Below are 19,535 nucleotides of genomic sequence, written 5' to 3'. Positions count from 1 at the left end.
TTAATTCTGGAAACACTTCAAAAACGTAGTATTCCAATAAATGATTGTCGTGGACAAGGCTATGACAATGGTTCTAATATGAGTGGATGTCACTCACCGGACTGTGAGTGCTTCTTCCCGGACATTTAGGAACCGTGGCCGTCCTCCATCCTGAGGGACTGCGCATGCGCAGCCCTTTCCAAACCTTCAGTGTATGTTCCTTTAACTTAATTGGCAGATCAGGCAACCTCCCTATATTAAGCACCTGTGGTCAACACCACGTTGCCTGATCTTGGAGTCTCATTCCCCATGAGCCTCTGAAGGTGTTCCTGTGTTTCCTTGTTTATTCAGCCCTGCTGATTCCTGTGGTTTCCAAACCACTTCTACCTCTGTGGTTTCCAAACCACTTCTACTACTGTGGTTCCCATACCACTTCTACCATCTACTGTATCATCGTGACTGTGAGCTGATTCCTATCCGCTGCCTCCGTGCACTACAGTCTTCTAATCACTTCAACTCTACCATTTATCATTGGGACTGTTAGCTGATGCCTATCCGCTGCCTCCGTGCACTACAGGCTTCAACCACATCCACTCACCTGTTCATGATTGTGACTGCCAGCTGATTCCTATCCGCTGCCTCCGTGCACTACAGGCTTCAACCTGCAACTCGTCTGTGTTTCATCATCGTGACTGTTTGGCTGATTCCTATCCGCTGCCTCCGTGCACTACAGTCTTCAACCTGCAACTCGTCTGTGTTTCATCATCGTGACTGCTAGCTGATTCCTATCCGCTGCCTCTGTGCGCTTCAGTCTTCAGTCCTCGTCAACTCTACCGTGTTTCCTTGAGTTTGCTGCCACTATTGCTACCCGCTACTCTCCGTGATCATCTGTTCCAGTTCAACTCTGCTCCGGGGTCCCATCGTTACTGCACCTGCTGGTTGCTATTGGTTACCTCCGTGTTCCCGCAGAGACCCGCTGCTGTGACTTCTCAGCGCTACTCATCCATCTACTGCTGATCCGCTCTCCACGCCTTCCTGTGTTCCCTGCTGGTCTACCTACCTGTGCGCTGCACCTGCTAGACCCCCGCTTCACCCATCCAGGGACTTGTATCCTGCTGGCCTCCTGCCCTTCAGGTATCTCTGCACTCCTGTCTGACTGCCCTCTCCTGAACCACGGTATGCATACTTCCCATTGACTGTGCTGTGTATTGCATACCTTGCTGGACTGTGTTGGTTCTCCTCTGGAGTGTACTATCCGCTGAGTCTATTGCCATCATTGACTGTGTTGGTTCTCCTCTGGAGTGTACTATCTGCTGACTCTACTGCCATCATTGACTGTGTTATCTCATGCTGGATTTCTTCAAGAGACTTTCTATATTGGCAGTGTTGTTCAGTCATTTATACATTTATATTGTGCATATTACTGTGGATCAAAGTCAAGGTGCCCGTGTATATATTGTGTTGCAGTCTCTCCCCGTGCACCTCCTCACATATATATTCAGTGGTACAACTTGCTAGTGGCAGACCACTGACTCCTGTTTACAGTTTCACCTGTTCCAGTATCCTCTCACATAGCAGTGGTACAACTTGCTAACGCAGACCACTGACTCCCCGGATACCTCCACTTGGATTCCATTCCTTCACTCAGACAGCGGTACAACTTGCTATCCGCAGACCGCTGACTCTCATCACCTCCTCGTTTCTGTTGGACATTCCTCCTCACTATAGCAGTGGTACAACTTGCTACCGCAGACCACTGACTACCTTCACGTGTCCTTTGTCCATACAGTTCCTCGTGTATTACTACCTCCATATTGCCAGTGCTGCTAGTCATAGACTTTCCTGAGCATCTCATCATCTGCTATTTCCTGTTCCGTGATCACCCTGCTACCAGAGTACCATATTACCACCTATACTGCTCTGGTAAGCCTATCACCTGGTGATCCCTGGGTAAAGACTCCTAGTGCCCGTGACAGTAAGATCAGGCCATGACAGACCCAGATACGGAACCTACTGCTAAAGAGATGCTGCAGCATCTGGTCAGCCGTGTGGAGCAACAGGATGCTCGCCAACAGCTGTTACTTCAATGTTACCAATCGTTAACCTCCCAAGGAACATCTGGACAGACTGTTACAGCTAGTATTGAAGCTCCTGTGCTTTCCTCCGTTTCCCCAGTGCCATCCCAGGTGTCTACAGCTCCTACGCTTCACCTGCCTACTCCGTCAAAATATGACGGGGACCCCAAAACTTGTAGAGGTTTCCTTAACCAATGTTCAGTCCATTTTGAACTCCAACCTCAAAATTTTTCTACCCATCGTTCCAGAGTGGCCTATCTTATCTCATTGTTTTCTGGACAAGCCCTGGCTTGGGCCTCCCCTCTGTGGGAAAGAAACGATCCAATTCTACAAGATAGTGCCAAATTCATTTCCACGTTCCGAAGTGTGTTCGATGAACCAGGTCGTGTGACCTCCGCTGCTTCCAGCATTCTTCGTTTGCGACAAGGCTCCCATACAGTAGGACAGTATGTCATTCAATTTAGGATCTTAGCCTCTGAACTTCAGTGGAATACTGAAGCATTAGTTGCCGCCTTCTGGCAGGGGCTCTCCGATAAAATTAAAGATGCACTGACTACCCAAGAGCTTCCTTCGTCACTAGAAGATTTGATCTCTCTTTGCCATCGTGTAGACATGAGATTTCGTGAAAGAGAATCTGAGAAAACAACTTCTGCTAAAGCACCTCTTCGTTTAAACCCTCAATTTCGTCCAGTTTCACCTTCTGTGATTCCCATGGAGATAGGACGTTCCAAATTATCTTTAGAAGAGAGGAAACGAAGAGTAAAGAATAGACTCTGTATCTATTGTGCTGATTCCACACATATGCTCAGTTCTTGCCCTAAGAAATCGGGAAATGCCAGGCCCTAACTAGTTCTGGAGAGGTGAAGTTAGGGTCCCTGGAGTCCTCTCCATTGTCTATGAAATCTAAAGTCTGCGCTTTCGATGTTACGATTTCCTTTGCTACCAAATCCTTTGAGTCACAGGCATTGATTGATTCCGGAGCAGCAGGAAATTTCATTTCTAAATCACTAGTGAATCAATGGTCCCTACCAGTGATCACTTTAAAAACACCCATTACTGTGACGGCTATAGATGGATCACGTCTCATCAATGGTCTCATCACCCAGAGTACGTCTCCAGTAACCCTTCAGATTGGTGTACTACACCATGAAGAAATTTCGTTTTTAATTCTTCCTGTTACGACAAGTCCGATTGTCTTAGGCCTTCCATGGCTTCAATGTCACTCTCCCCAGATTGACTGGCGCACCCCTCAAGTTACGTCTTGGGGGCCTGAATGTCACCATCGTTGTCTCTCTCAAGTTATTCCTCTTAAAGTACAGCAATCTTCCATCTCATCTTCCTCCCCGGGACTCCCTCCTCAGTATGCTTCATTTGCCGATGTGTTTGATAAAGCTCAGTCTGAACGTCTTCCTCCTCATCGTTCTTGGGATTGTCCGATCGACCTTCTACCTGGCAAGACTCCTCCCAGGGGTCGGGTCTATCCTCTCTCGTTACCTGAAACTCAAGCCACATCTGAGTACATACAGGAGAATCTCCAGCGTGGGTTCATTCGACCTTCCACCTCTCCCGCTGGAGCTGGGTTCTTCTTCGTCAAAAAGAAGGATGGATCATTACGCCCTTGTATAGATTTTCGTGGACTCAACGCCATTACTATCAAGAATCGGTATCCCATTCCGCTGATCACTGAGCTATTTGATCGCATCAAGGGAGCTCGGATATTTACTAAGTTGGATCTTCGTGGTGCCTACAATTTAATTAGAATCCGTTCCGGTGACGAATGGAAGACCGCGTTTAACACCAGAGATGGGCATTACGAATATTTAGTAATGCCCTTCGGGCTGTGTAATGCCCCCGCGGTTTTCCAGGGTTTCATCAATGAGATCTTTCGGGACTTATTATATGTATGTGTCGTTGTCTACCTGGACGACATATTGATCTTCTCACAGGACCTGCCTTCTCATCACCAACATGTGGCAGAGGTCCTCTCCAGACTACGGAAAAACTCGTTGTTCTGTAAATTGGAAAAATGTTCATTCGAGTTACCCCAGATTCCATTCTTGGGGTATATAGTTTCCGGAGTTGGCCTGAAGATGGATCCAGACAAAGTAAATGCTGTACTACATTGGCCTCAGCCAACTACTCTTCGTGCCATCCAGCGTTTTTTAGGTTTTGCCAATTACTATAGACGCTTCATTCAAGACTTCTCATCCATTGCATCTCCCATTGTGGCCTTAACTCGGAAAGGGGCTAATGCTAAGCAATGGTCATCTGAGGCTCTCCAAGCCTTTCAAATCCTCAAAGAGTCCTTTTCGTCTGCTCCCATTCTGCGACAACCTGATGTGACACTCCCCTTCTTCCTAGAAGTAGATGCCTCTAATGTGGGCTTAGGAGCTATTCTCTCCCAACGCTCGGAGCAACAAAAATTACATCCTTGTGCCTTCTACTCTCGGGGTCTTCTGCCCGCAGAGAAAAACTATACTATCGGGGACAAGGAGTTGCTGGCCATCAAAGCTGCATTAGAGGAATGGAGATACTTGTTGGAAGGAGCTCGCCATCCGGTGACGATCTTCACGGATCATAAGAACTTGTCATATTTGCAATCTGCTCAATGCTTGAACCCTCGTCAAGCAAGATGGTCTCTTTTCTTTTCCCGTTTTGAATTAATTATAACCTTCAAACCAGCTGCTAAGAACAAGAAAGCTGACGCTCTATCTCGAGCTTTTGTGACGTCCTCTGATGTAGAAGAGGTTCCCAACCATGCTATTCTAGATCCCAAATGTATTTCTCTGGCTGCTTCATCCACCAAAATGCTACCATTTGGGAAGACCCTCGTGCCTCCTACTCTGAGGAGGAAAATCCTTTCGTGGTTCCATGCCTCTCGTTTTTCTGGACACGCCGGTGAACATAAGACCTTTGAGATTCTCTCTCGTAGTTACTGGTGGCCTTCAATGAGGAGAGACGTCAAAGAGTTTATTGCTTCCTGTGATTTATGTTCTCAGTTCAAATCCTCCCGCAGAACTCCAGCAGGGTTGCTGCGACCACTACCCATTCCGTCCAAGCCTTGGACCCATATTAGTATGGATTTCGTTACTGATTTGCCACCAAGTAAGAATCACAATACTATTTGGGTAGTGGTAGACAGATTTTCGAAGATGGCTCATTTCGTCCCTCTGTCCGGTTTACCTTCCTCGTCTACTCTGGCTGAACATTTCATTAAAGAAATCTTCCGCATCCATGGATGTCCGTCTGAGATTGTGTCAGATAGAGGAGTACAATTCGTTTCCAGATTCTGGCGGGCCCTTTGTAAAACCTTGGGCATACGATTAGCACTCTCATCGTCTTACCATCCGCAATCTAACGGACAAACGGAACGAGTCAATCAAGATCTTGAGACTTTTATTAGGATGTTCTCTTCAGCCAACCAAGACAACTGGGTAGAATTGCTCCCTTGGGCTGAATTCGCCCATAACAACATGTACCATGAGTCATCATCCAAAACTCCATTCTTTGTGGTCTACGGTCACCATCCGTCTTTTCCGGAATTTCCTGCCCTCCCGCCCACCCAAGTTCCTGCTGTGGAGACTGCTTGTCAGACCTTCAAAAATATCTGGTCTCAGGTCAAAACCTGTTTAAAGAAGACATCTAACAAATATAAGTCTTTCGCAGATAAGAAGAGGCGGGCTATTCCACCACTAAAAATTGGAGATCGTGTCTGGTTATCTACCAAAAATATTCGTTTGAAGGTTCCATCTATGAAATTCGCCCCTCGTTTTATTGGTCCATATAGGATCATTCAAGTTATCAATCCAGTATGTGTTAAACTTCTTCTTCCTAAGAATCTTCGGATCTCCAATGCCTTCCATGTGTCCTTGCTCAAACCTCTCATCATCAACCGTTTCTCGACTCCTTCCTCAGCACCGCAGCCAGTTCAAGTTCATCAGGAGGAGGATTTCGAGATTACTGAGGTATTGGATGCAAAAATTTCGCGAGGAGTCCTCCGTTTCCTCGTTCATTGGAAGGGCTTTGGTCCTGAAGAGCGTTCATGGATCAAAGCTGAAGATCTTAATGCTCCTGCCCTTCTGAAGAAGTTTTATTCCAAAAATCCGGACAAGCCCGGTTCCAGGCGTTCTGTGCCCACCTTTAAAAGGGGGGGTACTGTCACTCACCGGACTGTGAGTGCTTCTTCCCGGACATTTAGGAACCGTGGCCGTCCTCCATCCTGAGGGACTGCGCATGCGCAGCCCTTTCCAAACCTTCAGTGTATGTTCCTTTAACTTAATTGGCAGATCAGGCAACCTCCCTATATTAAGCACCTGTGGTCAACACCACGTTGCCTGATCTTGGAGTCTCATTCCCCATGAGCCTCTGAAGGTGTTCCTGTGTTTCCTTGTTTATTCAGCCCTGCTGATTCCTGTGGTTTCCAAACCACTTCTACCTCTGTGGTTTCCAAACCACTTCTACTACTGTGGTTCCCATACCACTTCTACCATCTACTGTATCATCGTGACTGTGAGCTGATTCCTATCCGCTGCCTCCGTGCACTACAGTCTTCTAATCACTTCAACTCTACCATTTATCATTGGGACTGTTAGCTGATGCCTATCCGCTGCCTCCGTGCACTACAGGCTTCAACCACATCCACTCACCTGTTCATGATTGTGACTGCCAGCTGATTCCTATCCGCTGCCTCCGTGCACTACAGGCTTCAACCTGCAACTCGTCTGTGTTTCATCATCGTGACTGTTTGGCTGATTCCTATCCGCTGCCTCCGTGCACTACAGTCTTCAACCTGCAACTCGTCTGTGTTTCATCATCGTGACTGCTAGCTGATTCCTATCCGCTGCCTCTGTGCGCTTCAGTCTTCAGTCCTCGTCAACTCTACCGTGTTTCCTTGAGTTTGCTGCCACTATTGCTACCCGCTACTCTCCGTGATCATCTGTTCCAGTTCAACTCTGCTCCGGGGTCCCATCGTTACTGCACCTGCTGGTTGCTATTGGTTACCTCCGTGTTCCCGCAGAGACCCGCTGCTGTGACTTCTCAGCGCTACTCATCCATCTACTGCTGATCCGCTCTCCACGCCTTCCTGTGTTCCCTGCTGGTCTACCTACCTGTGCGCTGCACCTGCTAGACCCCCGCTTCACCCATCCAGGGACTTGTATCCTGCTGGCCTCCTGCCCTTCAGGTATCTCTGCACTCCTGTCTGACTGCCCTCTCCTGAACCACGGTATGCATACTTCCCATTGACTGTGCTGTGTATTGCATACCTTGCTGGACTGTGTTGGTTCTCCTCTGGAGTGTACTATCCGCTGAGTCTATTGCCATCATTGACTGTGTTGGTTCTCCTCTGGAGTGTACTATCTGCTGACTCTACTGCCATCATTGACTGTGTTATCTCATGCTGGATTTCTTCAAGAGACTTTCTATATTGGCAGTGTTGTTCAGTCATTTATACATTTATATTGTGCATATTACTGTGGATCAAAGTCAAGGTGCCCGTGTATATATTGTGTTGCAGTCTCTCCCCGTGCACCTCCTCACATATATATTCAGTGGTACAACTTGCTAGTGGCAGACCACTGACTCCTGTTTACAGTTTCACCTGTTCCAGTATCCTCTCACATAGCAGTGGTACAACTTGCTAACGCAGACCACTGACTCCCCGGATACCTCCACTTGGATTCCATTCCTTCACTCAGACAGCGGTACAACTTGCTATCCGCAGACCGCTGACTCTCATCACCTCCTCGTTTCTGTTGGACATTCCTCCTCACTATAGCAGTGGTACAACTTGCTACCGCAGACCACTGACTACCTTCACGTGTCCTTTGTCCATACAGTTCCTCGTGTATTACTACCTCCATATTGCCAGTGCTGCTAGTCATAGACTTTCCTGAGCATCTCATCATCTGCTATTTCCTGTTCCGTGATCACCCTGCTACCAGAGTACCATATTACCACCTATACTGCTCTGGTAAGCCTATCACCTGGTGATCCCTGGGTAAAGACTCCTAGTGCCCGTGACAGTGGAGCATACAAAGGTGTCCAAGATTGAATTTTACAAGTAAATCCGCTGGCTATTTTTTCTCCTTGTGCCTGTCACAGTTTGAATCTGTGTGGTGTCCATGCAGCAGAATGTTGTCCTGAGGTTGTGTCATTTTTTGGCATTGTACAAAAGCTGTATAATATATGTAGTGGCAGTCCTCAGTGGTGGGAAATTTTGAAAGAAAACATCGGTGCTTCACACCACTCCATGTCAAATACACGTTGGTCTGCAAGGGTAGACAGTGTCAAACCCTTTGCTGAAAGACAATTGAGTCAGTGTTGGAACTAAACCTAACCTCAGAAATCCGGATAGATCTAGATTTTGTAAGCATCTATTTGGAGTCATTTGATTGTGTTTTGATGGCATCTATTTGGCTAAAAGTCCTTACAGCTATAAATTACAGAAGCACAGTTTTGCAAGTACGAAAGACCACAATTGATAAAGAAGTTGAAAATCTTTCCAGTCTGGTAGATGAATTAAAAGCAATCAGAAATAATTGGCAAGCTCTCTTAAATGAATCCAGACTGGTTGCTGAAAATTTAACTATACCAACTGAGTTTAGATCTCTTCAGGAAAGACGTCAAAGAAAAAGGAGAAGATTTTTTGATGAATCATCAACTGAAGAATCTTTCTCTAATTCAACCCCAGAAGATATATATATATATATACACATATATATATATATATATATATATATATATATATATATATATATATATATATATATATATATATATATATGTGTGTGTATATATAGATATATCTTTTTTTAACGTATATATATATAGGGGCCCCGTTGCACTGGCTTGCCTGGGGGCCCATAATGTTGTTAAGAGGGCCCTGCCCCAATGCAGGAAATCAAAAGGCGAGAATTCCATGGAAGATTGTGTCTCTCTAATGGCCAGTAATAAATAGAATAACAAATAATACCAATTTTTCCATCTAAATTGAAATTAGCATATTCTTTAATATTTTGTTGAACTTCTTCACTAAACTATCAGTCTGAGGATGAAACACAGAGGTCCTTAATTGAGTAATCTTAAACAGGCGCCACAAATCTCATGATTTTGGACATAAATGTGCTACCTTGATCAGTGATGATTTCCTTAGGTAATTGCACTTAGCTAAAGACCTGTTCTACTTCCCTAGCAATTGTCTTTGTTGAGGTATTGCGCAATGGTATCGTTTTCGGGTATCTGGTAATGTAATACATTATCACCAAAACATACTAATGATCCCTGGCAGACTTTATTAGAGGTCCGACCAAATCCATTGCTATTCTCTCAAACGGGACCTCAATGGATAATGGAACAAGCAAACATTCATAATGTAGCCTGAGAGCATGGAACTGACAGGGCAGGATGTTCAGGAGTCAGATACATCTTTATGGACCCCTGGCCAGAAAAACTGCTGCAAAATTCTGTCTGAGGTTTTTATCTTACCCTAGATGCCCTACAGTTATGTGACCATGAGCAAGGTCTAACACCGTTCTTCTATATGCCTTAGGAACTATCAGCTTTTCCACAATACCTTCTCCTTTTTTAAGACATTTGATACAACAACCCTTGAGGTATTGCCATGTGAGGGTATGACCACTCTACTGTGTTTACATCAACCACTTTTACATTCATTCATATAGCCTCTACTAGAGTGGGGTCTTTTAACTGTTCTGAGGCAAAAATACATTTTCTCACTTCAAGATCAGGAATACAGAGAACAGGTTTAACAAAATTTCCTACTTCAATAGGAAGTACACTATCCTGCGCTGCATTGCTGCCCTCATCATTTTCTGACTCCCCGATCATGCTTGAAAATGGGAACAATTAAGACTTTATCTGCAACATTTTCAAATGGGCCTGGGTTACACAATTTTGAAATCAACTGGGTTTCCCACAGCTTCCAGAAGTGGGAAAAATCTCTCCCCAATATAGAATCAAACAAGGAACTAATCCCACAGTGAGTACCAAGGGACCACACAGTGTTTCTGTGTTCAATTAAGCAGTAACATAATGCCGAGTATCTCTATGTATACAGGTTACCACAACAGACTTCCCTTGATGCTTTAATAGGCTCACCAACTCGGCTTTTACAAGAGTAGCCATACTACCAGAATCTAGCAGAGCCTTTACCTGTTTGCCTTCTACAGGAATTATACATATTTGTTTGTCTGGCTCAGCTAGCTGGGCAAAGAAAGATACTGTACGATGTACATAAATATTATCAGATTGCATAAGTATGTGGACAATTAGCAGCAACATAGCCAAAGCCACCACATTTAAAACATCTGATCACATTTTTATCAAGTCTTATATGAGGCTGGAAGCTTCTTGGCATAATTGGCCAGGTTCTCCAGTTTCTGAGCCTATAGTCTCTGGAAGTTTAAGTTTATTCCACCACCCAGCACCCTTTTCCCCTGGAACAGTCTTACCGGAAGTCAGTGGATATCAGTGTTGCAGAACTAGGGGACGGTGGGGTGCATTCATCAGTTCCCCAGGTGCCATATACCACTCTAACTTCTCTACAAGCTAGTCTGCTGTTTTAGGGCCCTCAAAGCTTATCCACTTTCGCAGAACAGCAGGCAGGAACATAGATATCAATCCATAATGACCCTTTCCACAATATGTGGCCCTGTCAAAGTTTCAGGTTGTAGCCACTTCTTGGTGAGATAGATGAGGTCATGCATTTGAGAGCAGGGATGTTTGTCCACCTGGTATCCCCAGCGATGAACGCTACACGTGGCATACTGCGATCGCACGGTAAAATATGCACGTACACACTCGCATTACAACATTTAGTTATTTATATAATTCATATTCATATTGAATCTATTCTACAGTGATTTATGAGCAGATAGCATTTAGTTTATTATTAGTTTATATATTATGATTATATGTACACCTCAGTGTTATTTAAGGTTCAGGTTAAAGGAAATGTGTCGTGTCTGATAGCATGTTAATCCCCTTTACATCAGCAGCTGTCCGGTGCATTCGGCCAAGAGATTGCACATTGCATACTCTAGTTATTGATGTTCGGGAATAAACCTTTAATATGATGCTGACTATAAAATGCTAATAGACTAGTTGTAACTGGAGTCGTGGCGGGAACAAAGGAGCACATCCCCTGGAGAGATGATCCCCACCTTTGGATTCTTTAGTTTGAACTAGCCTATGTCCTGTTTACCCTGGACCCACCCGAAGTCTGGACCTATAGAAGCAAGCCACGTCATCTGCATTGTTCACTCTGTAACACTGAATGTATATATATCATAGCTGCGCTCCGACTAGCTCAGTCTACTCTGACCACAGTATTCAAGTGTGATACTTCAGAGGCGCCGCCGGACAGACTATCACATGATCACTGACGTTCCCGGGTCGCTGAACCGCTGACTAGATTACAAAATCTAGTCAGCAGCGCCCTGCATGTCCCGGCGCCCTAGGCAACTGCCTAAGGTTGCCTAATGGGAGCGCCGGGCCTGCTGGCAGGCTTGGTCTTCTAAATCTGCAATCACATTGTACTGTGTTATATAGGTAAAACACAAAGAGGAGAGCTCCATTGCTAATTGTCATTGCCGAAATAGAAATAATAGGGCTGGCAGTGTTGTTCTTAATCTGCAGTCTCATTGTACTGTGTTATCAAAATGGATTCACAGCAGTACACATAAGACCAGGAGCACCAAGCAGCTGATGGCACCAGTCATGATGATGGTAACCCCTCTATGTCATCTGCTAAAGCCTATGTCAAAAAACACCTTTTACCTTGGTCAAGAAAAAAAGATTTGTAATCCAGGCAAAGTTATCTGCAGAAAAAAATAAAATTGCCAAAATGCCATTCTACACATGCAGTGGCAAGGAAAGAATGAGGCCTTCGCCTTTCTCTATGAGTGCTAGTTCTGCAACTGTCACTGAGGCATGTTTTTGTAAGGTCAGTCATGACCAAGCAAGACCTTGTCATTCGGACTCCAAAAGTGGTGTCCAAATACTTTTACGTGTAAAAGCCGAGCTGGAAGAAAACAGTAAGGCATTAGAGGAAAATGTATGTTCAGATTCAGAAATGACACAAATTCCTGAGGAGAGTCTATCCACGATTGCTATGTGTAATCCTGACCTGTCTGATAGTGTACCCATAAAGAAGGCCCCTTTCAGCATTTCTGAAGATGTGTGCATGAACAGCCCAAGTGTAGCCGGTGGTACACAAATTGAGGATGCCACTTTGGAATTGCAACAGGATGAGGGGGATATTTGTGTAGCTGACGTGGACGCTAATTAGGATGTTGATGAGGATGATGTTGTTTGTGTAAGTCCTGCACCAGTGGAAGCAGTTCTTGCATGTGATAAGAAGAAGGCCATTGTCATGCCTGGCCATAAGACTAAAAAATCCACCTCTTATGTGTGGAATTATTTTTATCCAAATCCTGATAACAGTTGTCTAGCCATTTCTAGCGTTTGTAAAGCCACAGTCAGTAGAGGTAGGGACCTTAACCATCTAGGAACCTCATCCATGTTACACCATTTGAAGCGAGTTCATGGCAAGCTGTTGGGAAAATCAGAAACTTATGCTAAAAAAATAACAACAAGCAGTCCATCATCAGCTAGGTCCCTTCTCTCAGCTAGTTCCCGACACCTGCAATCTACACCCACAACACCATCCTCATCAATAACCTCAGTAGCGATCGGAGTTAGCCCTGCACCAAGTTGCTAAGGCTAGATGACTCCTGCACTCTCCTAGATTCCTCAGAAGAATTCTTGAGCGTTAGTCCCACTGCTGTTGCTGCTGTTGGGGGTGAATCTTCATCCCAAAAGCCGACCAAGAAGAAGACTACTAGTAGTTTATAACAATTGACCGTTAAATAATCCTTTGCAAGAGTAAGCAAGTATGAAAGCTGTCACCCAGTCGCAAAGCGGATCACAGACGCTATGGCAACTATGCTAGTATTAGATCTGCGTCCAATATCCACTATTAATGCAGCTGGTTTTAGATAATTACTTGAGGTCTTGTGCCCCTGTTACCAAATTCCATCACGACACCATTTTACTACAAAAGCTATTCCTCACCTCTACCATAAGGTTTGTAAAAATGTAACTATTGGGCTACAAAATGCCATTCTACTCACTGTACACTTAACCACAGATATGTGGACAAGCGGAACTGGGCAAACTAAAGATTATATGACTGACAACCCATTGGGTTGGTGATTCGCCTTCACCAGCAGGAACAGCAGCAGCACATACCCAAATAAGCCATATTTTTCAGAGGCAGGCTACTCTGTGTATCACCGGCTTCACTAAGAGGCATACAGCTGACAATTAATCATTGCCACATGGCTTATCCCGCTTGGATTCTCCTCAGAATATGTCATTTCTGATAACTCCACCAATATTGTGAGAGCATTACAGCTGGGTGAATTCCATTACATTTCCTTTTTGCTCACACAATAAACCTGGTGGTGCAGAGCTTTTTGAAATAATGACAAGGACTTGCAGGAGATGCTGTCTGTGGCCCGTAAAATATCTGGACATTTCCGGCATTCGGCAACAGCATGTAGGAGATTGCAACAGCTACAAGAGCAATTTAATTTGCCCTGCCACCAACTGAAGCAAGAGGTGGTGACAAGGTGTAAGTCCACCCTGTATATGCTTCTGCTGATGGAGGAAGAGCGAAAAGCCATCCACGCTTACTCCACAAGCCATGACATTGGGAAAGGAGGGGGGATGTATTTTACTCAAGCGCAGTGAAGAATACTTTCCTTGTTGTGCAAGGTGCTGAAACCATTCAAAGTAGTCACCTGTTAAGTGAGTTCAGACACTGCTTGCTTGAGTCAAGTGATTCCCTTACTTTAGACTTTTGGAAAAGCAGCTTGAGAAACTGAAGGAGGAGATTAAACAAAGCAATTGCCAGGCGCCGTTCCCCATTCTGCTCCCTTGCCGGGGACGGACACCACTCTCTATTTCCTGTGTACCCCGTTGCTAATCAAAGGGACGCTTTCTCCGGCTGGACCCTGGGCGCATGCGCGGCCGTTGCTACGGCAACGTGACGCATTCCTCGGCTTCCAGTCCACCAATGATAGTACACCTACCTCTATATCTGGGAGACTCTGGCACCATTAGGGTGCCAGAGTATCTAGGTCCCTCTATGCTCCAGCACTTCTGTGGTCATTACTACTTCCTGTCTGATTTCCTGTGTACTGAACCAGCTTGTCCTGACTTCACTTTGGATTCCCCTCTGGTCTGCTTCGCATTTCCTGGTTTTGACTCCTGGCCTTCTGACTTCGCTTTATCTACTCCCTGGTACCTCGCATGCCCACACGGTTACAACTCCTGCCTGTACGATGATTGTTCACCACTCACCTCGCTGGTAGCTTCCTGGGAGGGCTGCGACCTGTATGCCACTTGCAGCGAAATCCAAACTCCCTTCTAAGGGTCCCTGGTGAAGACCAGTGGTGTGTTAGACTCTCAGCCTGAAACATTCCGTGACAGTATTCTGTAACCATGACTTCTGAAGTACCTGGTGAACCGTCGGCTCGAGATTTACTTTTGCATCTCGCCCACAGAGAAACAAGAATCTGAACAGGCACAACTGCTGCAGTGCATCCAAGGGGTTGCTGCTAGACTTGAGTCCCTCCAAGCCTCTGTGGCCAGCTCTCAAACGGTACTGGTAACCTACTCCAGAGCTTCTCCTGCGACCTCTTCATATGCCGTAGTATCCACCTCTTCCCTGCGTCTCCCTCCTGCGGACAAGTTTGACGGGGAGCCCAACAAGTGCAGAGGCTTCTTGAATCAGTGTTTGATCCTCTTTGAGTGCAAGGCAGCATCCTTTCGAGTCAAGCGAGTCAAGGTTGCCTTCATCAACTCCCTGCTGTCCGGGCAAGCTTTAGCATGGGCCTCTCCCCTTTGGGAACGGAACAACCCTCTCCTGCAAAACACCTCGTCATTTGTTGAAGCCTTTCACAAGGTCTTTAATGAGCCCGGTCAGGTATCCTCTGCGGACTCCAGTCTTCTAAATCTGTGCCAAGGGACTTGGATGGTTGGTCAGTATGCTATACAGTTCCGTATGCTTTCCTCTGAATTAAAATGGAACAATGAGGCCTTAATGGCAACCTTCTGGCAAGGTTTGGCAGATCGTGTCAAAGACGAATTAGTCTCCCGTGAGCTCCCAGCAGATCTGGATTCTCTTATTTCCCTGTGCAACAGGATTGACCTGCGTTTTCGGGAGCGCACTATTGAGCGGTCTTCTACCAGACGGCCCTCCCCTCGTCTAGCTCCTCTCTCTCAGAATCCGGTGCCTCCAGAGGAATCCATGCAGACTGGCCACACCCGACTCTCCCCTGAAGAGCGAGAGAGACGCTTCAAGCAAAATCTCTGCCTATATTGTGGGGAACCTGGTCATGTTTTGTCTACAGAGCCTCCCCTCTCTGCCTTGCCTTACACTGGCTCCCCTTCCCCTACAGAATCCTTTTCAAACTCCTCACCACCACTTACAAGGCTCTCTCCAACTCTACTGCCCCTTATATCTCTAACCTCCTCTCCATTCACACTCCTGCCCGCTCCCTGCGCTCGGCCAACGACCGCCGCCTCTCCTCCACCCTTATCACATCTTCCCACTCCAGAATCCAAGACTTTTCCCGTGCAGCCCCCCTTCTCTGGAACGACCTGCCTAGTTCCATCCGTCTCTCTCCTACCCATCTACTTAACCCCCATCTCCTCCCTTTGCTCGTCCTCCCTTCTCTCCTCTTGCCTCAACTAGCTCCTCTTGTGCCTGGTCTGTTTACCCTCCCTTAGGATGTAAGCTCGTATGAGCAGGGCCCCCTCCCCTCCTGTCTCCATACCTGTTCTTCCGCTCCGTTTTTACTGCATATGACTAACCGGAGTTTCTGAAGTATTGGTACTTTTTGGTCATTGTTCTGTATGGTTTCACCCTGTATGGTTTCACCCTGTAAATGTGGCCCAGCAGGAGTTTTGGTTGTGGCAAGGGGGCAGCGCTGTTAATGAAAAAAAAATCCTGCAAAAAAAAAAGAAGAAAATACTTACCTTGCGGTCACGTCAGCTGGCGCTCCGGCTTTCTCCCTGGTCTCCTCCTCCGTGCGGCGCTCACAGTGAATGTCAGGGGTGACGTCATCACACCCGACATCCATTGCGTAGCGCAGCACAGAGGAGTCACCCGCGCGAACTATCAGCAGCAGTGAAAGATTATCCAGTATCTTATTGTTGTTACTCTGAATTTGGACTTTCTGCACCATGCAATTATGAACTAGCTGTGTTCTCTGTATGAATCTAATATAAATATTAAGAGATGATTGTATTTTTAATATTTTAAACCATTTTAAATGTGCAGTAGTGAGTAGGGTGAAAATATCACCCACTGTTACCCTCATCGGAGGTTGCTCCATGAGCCATTTTTCCCGCCACCTTTAAATCTCTGTAGATTTCTATTAGTCCTCCTGATGCTACCCATATCTGTGACCATTTCAAACTGGTCAATAAAAAAAATGATTCATGGGTGCAGAAAGAGAGGAAAAAAAATGTTTTGGGCATTTAATTCCCCGAACCCCACTAAGGGTCAGATGCAGGTAAGTTAAATTGTAGCTGGTAATGGGACTACTGCTTTAATCATGATTCTGCAACAGGTTTCTTAACTCTTACTAACTTCATTTCCAAGTAAGTTTAATATGTTAACAATGTTTTCTATGTTTTTTTGGATGATCAGCTATCGTTAGTGTTAGTGTATTTTATGTGCGGCCCAAACCAACTAGTCGTCTTCCAATGTGGCCCAGGGAAGCTAAAAGGTTGGACACCCCTGCTCTAGAATGTCATGAAGAGTGATCAGCTGAATTACAATTAATTTCAAAGTCCCTCTTTATCACGACAATGAACTTTATCCCAAAAACAACATTTCCACTGCATTTCAGCCCTGCCACAAAAGGACCAGCTGACATCAGGTCAGTGATTCTCTCATTAACACAGGTGAGAGTGTTGACGAGGCCAAAGCTGGAGATCACTCTGTCATACTGATTGATTTAGGATAACAGACTGGAAGCTTTAAAAGGAGGGTGGTTCTTGAAATCATTGTTCCTCCTCTGTAAACCATCGTAACGATGGTTAACAAGGAACCAAGGAAACACATGCAGTCATCATTGCTTTACACACAAAGGATCATCAAGAACTTCAAGGAGAGAGGTTCAATAGTTGTGAAGAAGGCTTCAGAGCGCCCCAGGACCGTCTCCTAAAGTTTATTCAGCCATGAATAAAGATGATGATGGTGAAGAACAGTGCCTTTTCCAGCATGATAGAGCACCTTGCCATAAGGCAAAAGTGATAACTAAGTGGTTCGTGGATCAAAGCATTGAAATTTTACGTCCATGGCCAGGAAACTCCCCAGGCCTTAATCCCATTGAGAACTCAAGAGGTAAGTGGACAAACAAAAATTCTAATAAACTCCAAGCATTAATTAGGCAAGAATGGACTGCCATCAGTCAGTATGTGGCCAATAAGTTGATTGACAGCATGCCAGGGTGAATTGCAGGTCTTCAAAAAGAAGGTCAACACTATAAATATTGACAAATATTTACATAATGTAATTGTCAATAAAAGTTTTTGACACTTATGAAATGCTTGTAATTTTACTTCAGTATACCATAGCAACATCTGACAAAAAGGTCTAAAAACAATGAAGCAGCAAACTTTGTGAAAACCAATACTTGTGTCATTCTCAAGACATTTGCACATAACTGTATTGGAAGAATTAGTGAGGTACTCCATTTGTTAAGCAAATGTAAATCTAGCTCAGAGCTCTTAAAATGTAGGATATACTGTGTACTGTGAATACACAGTCCGTTTGATTACACAGGCCTGTTTCCTGTGTAGATAGTTGGCTGATCCAATCTGATTCACTGTCTTCAAGTCTTTTTACATGCAGTATTCTGGCTGGCAACACACCGCAGCTCTGCCGCAGTCTATCTGTCAGCAACAACACTTGCCTCACTTTTCCTCACAACAGCATAGCAGAAAAACGTGTCTCTTTTCACAAAATGTATCCTCAGTATTTACTCACGCCGAGGCTCCTCCTTTCAACAATCTCTGTTACAAAATCCTGGAGCTTTCCAGCAGTCTTAGACTGGACTTTTTGTGGGCCCTAGAGTCTCTCCTGTATCATGCTGTGAGACAGTCCTGTTCCACTGGTTACTAGTGCCCAACAGTTTTCTGGGTATCACACTGAGTGACAACTTCATTGTCCCTCCTGTTTCTTAATTGACCAGGGGCTAAGTGAGATTTAAGTTTTCTAGCTTTTTAATAAATCATACGTGGTCGTTTAGGTAAATGTGGATCCAAAATGGGGTCTTTAATATATCCCAATGTTTTTTCAAGATTATTATCTATTTTATAAAGTTTCTGTTATACCTTGTAATAAAGGGTCGATTCTAAACCAATATCTTGTGTATTACTTTCATGCTTTTTTTTATACCGTAATAACTTTGTTTAACCCATTGATAACGCTTTATAAACGTCCCCTTAACAATTCAACTGAATAGCCTTTCTCCAAAGGTTTTGAAGTCAATGAATTGGAGTTTTCCATGCAATCATTGTAGTGTCTGTAAAAGTACGGATAAAAAAATATAAAACCATTGTAGGTAATATAAAATGGAAATATATAATTAAACATCGTATGACATGTATTTCCACATATGTGGTGTCCATGATTAGATGTGATTGTAGTTTAATTAACATTGGAAACTGCTCATAATTTGCAGCGTTTAATGATAGAATGATGTGTACATATTTGATTGTTTTTTGAATAATGTTTTTTGGAATAACATTTACAATTTTTAATATGACAATTCGGATTGTTCTGTAACTAGTAACCACATATGTGAACAATTTCTTATAACATTGTCATTTTTGATTTGGTAGTTAGCTATGAACATAAAATTGTATTAAATGGGTGGTTCTAATATAGTTTATAAGTTTTGGGGTTTGGCTTACATCATATGTTAGAAATAAGAGGCCAACATATTATTATAGTTGTACAGATATATATAATGAAAGGACTCATCCCATGATTGACAAAAGTCGACTGAATTATATTTTGGATAAACCATTTAATTGGGTATTTATTATGATATCTCTGCAGCATGTTCAAATTCCTTTATTGGTATGCCTAAATTGATTGTTAGTGAATTATAAAATGATTTGAACATATTAATTTATTTGATGTTTGAGATATCTGTATTGTGATCGTGGTATATTAAATGATTTAATTTCAATTTAAATTGCATATATATAGGGCACAACTCCTATTATGATTTTTTTGTGGTCAATATCAGCAAATGCTATGCATGACATCTTGAATATTTATGGATACGACTTGAATACTTGTGCATACAAAAGTATGATACATTTAGAACAGCCCATTCATTTATATGAACTTTTCTTTTAATGGCTATTTCC

This window comes from Mixophyes fleayi, chromosome 1 (assembly GCF_038048845.1).
Source record: "Mixophyes fleayi isolate aMixFle1 chromosome 1, aMixFle1.hap1, whole genome shotgun sequence".
Taxonomy (NCBI): Eukaryota; Metazoa; Chordata; class Amphibia; order Anura; family Limnodynastidae; genus Mixophyes; species Mixophyes fleayi.
Note: the sequence above shows the minus strand (reverse complement) of the source record.